This window comes from Rhinopithecus roxellana, chromosome 16 (assembly GCF_007565055.1).
Source record: "Rhinopithecus roxellana isolate Shanxi Qingling chromosome 16, ASM756505v1, whole genome shotgun sequence".
Taxonomy (NCBI): Eukaryota; Metazoa; Chordata; class Mammalia; order Primates; family Cercopithecidae; genus Rhinopithecus; species Rhinopithecus roxellana.
Genome location: NC_044564.1, coordinates 65,866,114 through 65,872,289, shown reverse-complemented (window position 1 = coordinate 65,872,289; position 6,176 = coordinate 65,866,114). Strand labels below are relative to the sequence as shown.

General features: G+C 43.0%; 1 pseudogene; it reads right to left on the bottom strand.

Annotated features, from left to right (window-relative positions):
• Positions 1-5,445: 5,445 nt before the first annotated feature.
• Positions 5,446-5,930, bottom strand: LOC104655272 (annotated as a pseudogene).
• Positions 5,931-6,176: the final 246 nt, after the last annotated feature.

Below are 6,176 nucleotides of genomic sequence, written 5' to 3'. Positions count from 1 at the left end.
TGTATTTGTAGTAGAGATGGGGTTTCACCATTTTGGCCAGGATGGTCTCCGTCTCTCGACCTCATGATCTGCCCTCTTCAACCTCCGAAAGTGCTGGGATTACAGGCGTGAGCCACCACACCCAGCCTATTTATTTCTTTTTTGTTTTCTGAGGAAATATAGATAAGAGGGTAAAACATATCTTAAAAAAAAAAAAAAAAAAAAACATTTCTGTGATTTTTCAACGAGGAATTGTTAAGTGCCTTATTTCACATGGCTAAGCTTCATCTTCAGACTTGACACTTCTGCAAATCAAATGCTTATAAGCAGAGGCCACAGACATGGAAATACATCCAGCCAACTAGAAAGGGGCAGAGTATAGGAGTGTAGTCCAGTCTTGCTTTGAAACACTCTTGAGAGAAAGATCATTTATGAAACACTTATGAATCTCATATAATCTGGCACTACACAGTATCTTGGACATCAGTTTTTCAGGCTTCTTGAATTCCAACGTAGGGAAGATAGTTCACTTTAAAGCAGGAGCCAAGATGGACCATTCTCATTTTCTCATTTTCTCATATAATCTTATTAACAACAACTATGCCAGCACCAGGATTTGTACTGGGGACACAAGAGTAAGCAAAATTGGCCCAAGCTTTCTTTTTCCTTGGTTCAGGGCAAGGCTTCTAATGAGTGTTTCCTGGTTAAGTAGAATCTGAGAGCAACTCTAGTTCAATAGAAATAAATGAGGCAAATGGTGACAAATGCTCCAAAGAGAACCAAAATTTGTGGGTGAATTACTAAAATTCTCGAGACCTCTGTATCTTCATCTATGAAAAGGAAACAATAAGACCTACCTTAAAGTTTGTTGTGGGGAATTAAATGAGATCATTTATTATGCCTGGTATGGTCGGGCGCGGTGGCTCACGCCTGTAATCCCAGCACTTTGGGAGGCCGAGGTGGGCGGATCACCTGAGGTCGGGAGTTTGAGACCAGCCTGACCAACATGGAGAAACCCCATCTCTACTAAAAATAAAAAATTAGCTGGGCGTGGTGACACATGCCTGTAATCCCAGCTACTTGGGAGGCTGAGGCAGGAGAATCACTTGAACCTGGGAGGCAGAGGTTGCGGTGAGCCGAGATTGTGCCATTGCACTCCAGCCTGGGCAGTTAGAGCAAAACTTGTTCTCAAAAAAAAAAAAGAAAAGAAAAGAAACAAAAGGAGTATGCCTGGTACATAATAGACCAGAAAGGATGCTAGACATTGTCGTGATCAGTTTTGGATCTGTCTCCCCTTGACCTTTTTATAGATGAATTTATGGACAGCCCCATAGATTGAGGCCAAACTTAGTGCCCCTAAGGTTCTAATTTCAAAGGGGATAAAAACAGAGTTCGACTTCTTAAAATTCTCAGTCTCCTGTCTGATTAGCACTGTATTTCAGCCTTCCTTCCTCCAGTGCACCTTCATCAGGCATCACCTCCACATCACACTTTATTAGTTTTCTCTTTCTTTGCACAGCAGGGATAGAGGACAGGGAGGGTTTCCCCTTTTCTGATTCCCAAGATCACCGTTGCTCTCAGTCCCTGCTGAGGGAGCAGGCTTGTCATTCGGGGAGATTTGAAAATCAACCCTAGGACTTGGCTTGCCAGTATGGATGTGTGGGCAGCAGCCAAGCTGAGAAACAATCTGGACATCACATTGGCCAAGAAAAGGGGACGTCCCTCTGGGAAATATGCCTGGCTCTGTTTGTATTGGCTTTCAGAGAACTCTTCTGACCTGACATGGTGCTAACTTGGTATTGTGGGAAAGTCTGTCTGACCATTGGCTTCCTGCAGTTGCCTTTTGCTTATGCCAAGGGAAGGACCTAAGAAGCAGTGTGCAGATATGGTCTCCAGGGAGAGACAAGATCCCTCCTTCTGTCAGCACGAGCACCCACCTCCCCTTGTTTGGATGAGAGAAGAGGAGACCAGGGAAGAATTTAACCCAATCTCGGGAATGTTGCATGCTCAAACTAAAAGTTAAGTTTTTCACTTCTTGGCTTAACCTAAAATGTAGGCGCTAGCCCTCCAGTTGGCTGCCATGGGACAAAGGTTGTTTTTCTGGCTAGGGCCAAAAAGAGTGGAATCTCAGCACAGAGTAAAATTTAACCTTGGTTTTTTTGTTCGTTTGTTTTTTCCCTCTTATTACACCTTTGACCCCAAACCATGCTCCTCCTTCCCTCTCTACCTCTTTTTCTCACCAACTTCCTGATCAGTCTTCTCAAGTTGCAGCTATGAAACTAGAAATCCATTCCCTGCCTTTGACTTATTGGCATTCCCATGATTATTGGTTAATCGCACAAGAATTAAATGAGTTTTGCTTGGCAGGAGCAGAGAGGAGGAGCAGGTTTTAGGGGGGGAAAAGCAAAGTTTATACGTGTTAAATTACCTAGGCCTTATCTGACCCCTTTGAACACTCAGTCCCCTCTTTGCTGTCCTCTCCCCTTCCCTCCCCAGTGCTTGGTAAAATGCAAATTCTGGTTCTCCAGAGTATCCCAGCTGATCTCTCCCTCTGCCTGGTTCCTTCTCACTAACAGAAGGGGAGTTAGAGAACTCGTACACCTTGAAGTATGAATGACACTAGTCACTAATCTCTTGGCCCCATGCTTTCCACTTTCCCCAAGGTGTTTTCTTGGGCTGACTTCATTTAATCTCAGGATCAGGTAATGACACTCTGTAGTAGGTAAGAGTTAAGGACTGGCGATATGACATAGAAAGACATGAGTTACAGAGCCAGATAGATTTGGGCTCATTCTAGCCTTGTGTATTTTGGACAAGTTAACTAAACACTCTGAGCTCTGATATCCCCATTGAGTAGAGATAATATACCTTTGCAAAAAATATAATATATGGAAAGCATCTAGCTTGGTGCCACATAGCAGACACTTAGATACTTAATTATCAATGTGATCATTATTATTGGGCTGCTCTGTGACCTCCTGAGCGCAGTGTTAGGTGAGGGATGATTGTTAAGGAAGGCTACAATACTGGGAGGTATTATTACCACAGCTGCCTTGACCTCCCCATTCTTTTTGTGTCCTGAGGCTCCCTCTGAGGAAATCTGGCAGACCAAGAAGTTTATGAGGGAGAAGCAAGCAGAGGGAATGTGCTGCTTGGCTTGGAGCCACCACCAAGTGGTGACTGGCTTGGTCACCCAGGGACATACAGGTTTCATTCACCCAAGGAGACCAGAGGGACAGTAGCCTGAGGCTCTTGGATAATGAGCAAAATTAGCTGCTCTCTGTTGATGTTGGGGACTTACTTTCTGAGGGGTTCCCAGCTTCTCTGGTGACCCCCACTTCCACAGGCCACCATTTTCTTTCTATGCCAGTGATTCTCAATACTGGCTTCATGTTCGAATCTCATAAAGGAGTGGGCCTGGCTAGTGGTAACAGCTCCCCAGGTGAATCAAATGTGCAGAGTTGAGAATCACTGTTTGAGACCCAGCCTGAGCTTTTTGGAGCTTCACCTGCAGAGGCAAGCTTGGGTTTTTGGTTGTGCTGTTCTCCCCCAGATGGATCCCAAATGATTACTGAAGCCTAATGTAATTATTTATGTTGCTTAACTTGTGGCATCCTTTAGAACCATGTATTGATTTATTTTTAAAGGCAGACACTCCTTATTCCAACAAGCACAGCCTAATATGGCATGGCCATATTGCTCAGGTAGTATATGTCTTGCTTCCAATTTAAGAAAGAGGAGGAAGAAAATCATTAAGTTCTTTTCTGGAGCAACAGCAGAGAGTAATCTAGAGTATTAAATATATCTTGATGAGGAGAAGTTGAGGAAACCTTCCTAGATGACTCTTCTATTTCTCTGAACTGGTCAGTTAACCCGGACACAAAGCCTCACACATAATGATGGACACCTTGTCTCCTATGAGGCCTCCATTGTTTAAGCTGCTCTTTGTGAAAAAGCAGATGCTCTCCAGTCCACACACCTGTGACCAGAACCTGAACACTAATGGTTGACCAAGTTCCTACCCTCATTGCAAAGATGTAGCTGTGACATCCCCAATTTTTGGGAAACTATATTTTACTCTAAAGAGCTAATGTGAAAGTTACTGTAAGCACAGTAAGTATAAAGAAAAACTGAGCTTGATAATACTGTTGATATTTTATCTGAAAAGCTTATCTAGAAGGATTGGGTCATCGTTAGTGTAAAATACTGAATTTCTATCACATGGAAGACTGATGTAACTTAGACTCAAGGAAACACAAGTTGAATAAGGGTTAGAAGTTAAAGGAAGACACATTTCCACTGAGTATTCAGGAGATCCACTTGCTTGCTGAAGGTGGAATGAATGAGATCACACCATAGCATCTGTTCAGCAATCAGTAGCTCAAAGGTCAGAATGGTGAGTGCCGAAAGGGGAGCACCTGGATTACTTGTTATACCCAAGACATTCACCTGGTCAATCAAAAGTTAATTAGCTTGATTGAGTGTTCCACGTGTATACTTATTTCAAAACATCATATTGGCCAGGCACGGCTTACACCTGTGCTGGGGTTACAGCTTACACCTGTAACACCAGCATTTTGGGAGGCTAAGAAGGGCAGATCACTTGAGCCCAGGGATTCGAGACCAGCCTGGCCAACCTAGCAAAACTCTCTCTCTACTAAAAATACAAAAATTAGCCAGGCATGGTGGCACATGCCTATAATTCCAGCTACTTGGGAGGCTGAGGCATGAGAATCGCTTGAACCCAGGAGGCGGAGGTTGCAGTGAGTTGAGATCATGCCATTGCACTCCAGCCTGGACAACAGAGCAAGACTCTGTTTAAAAAAAAAATCATATTGTACACAATAAATATATATAATTTGTATATATTATAAAATTTATTCAAGCATTCTATCTATCTTCATTGTCCAATATATATCAGAAACTTGAAAGGGTCTAGAGATTCATATATGAATAAATTATGGTACTTAGCTCATAGACACACTTAAGCGAAATAAATAAACAACAATACAGTATCAAATGGAGATCTAAAAAAGTGAAAAGGGCAATACATTCTCTTAGGGCAATTCAGTTTGGGCAATGCAGAGGTAAAGTAGGGCATCAGGCCTGAAGGAAGCTTCTAGAAGGAGTTGACATTTGAGCTAGGCCTTTAAGAACAGGTAATATTTAGCCATGTGGGGAACAAGGGAGGGCATTTTAGTTGGTGGTAAAAAGTGACGCACAGCATTGGAGTGTGGAAGTGTCCTTATGTTCTGAGAAGAACGTGTTGTGTGTTGATTTCTCTAGTAAACACATGAGGTACATGAAGGCAGTGGGGGGGGGGGGGGGGGAAGATATCCTGCAATCTTTAAACTCCAACCAAGGTATATAAATGCATCTTATTGGGTTTTTTTCTACATAATTATTTTTATTTTTAATGTCCAGAATGTGTAATATAAGGGCCAGCGCTTCCTCCTGGACTCAATTTTATAAATCCTCAATTGGTTGGTGAGGCAATAGGGATACTTTTTCTTGTCTCATTTGGTGTCTGGAAAAGCTTCTTTCAGGTCCTCAGTGGTCATCTGATCAAATGGAATTAAGTTCCTTATCTTCTCCAGCTGTTTCTCATGTTCTCCAATCCTGGACTTTGAGAGAGACACCCACTCAGCACAAATTTTCACAACTTCATTTTCTTCAGCATACACCTGGGCAGTATATTTATCCTCTGGTACAGGAAACTTCAGGGCATTAAACTTCTTCTCAAAGTCATCCACCAAGCCTGCCTTGGCCACATTGGTCTTGTAGTAAGTCCAGTCGATAGCTGGTGGATTCTTAGGTAAAATAGCCAATCTGGAGGTAAGAGTCTCATTCCAGGATATCAGGGAATTAGCAATGGCCTTTTGGTTTCAGGGTATGATCTCCCAAGAAGTTACCCAGTCAGTGGTTTTTAGAGCAAGTTTTTGCCCAGCCATCTTGGGATCCTTCACCTACCCCGGTGGCCCACAGTCCACAGCAGCACCTAGCGGCTCTTACTGGATTTTTTAGTGCAGTTGTGGCTATGTATTAACATTTAGACTTTATGCTTCAGGAATGGGGAACAATCACGGGTTCTGGAGGGTAGAGGAAGCCATAATCTAGAAAAACGATGGAATTGCTTGGTACAGGGCACCACGAAAGCTTAACTGTCTCTGTGATAGTGATTTCTCCCTCACCCTCTG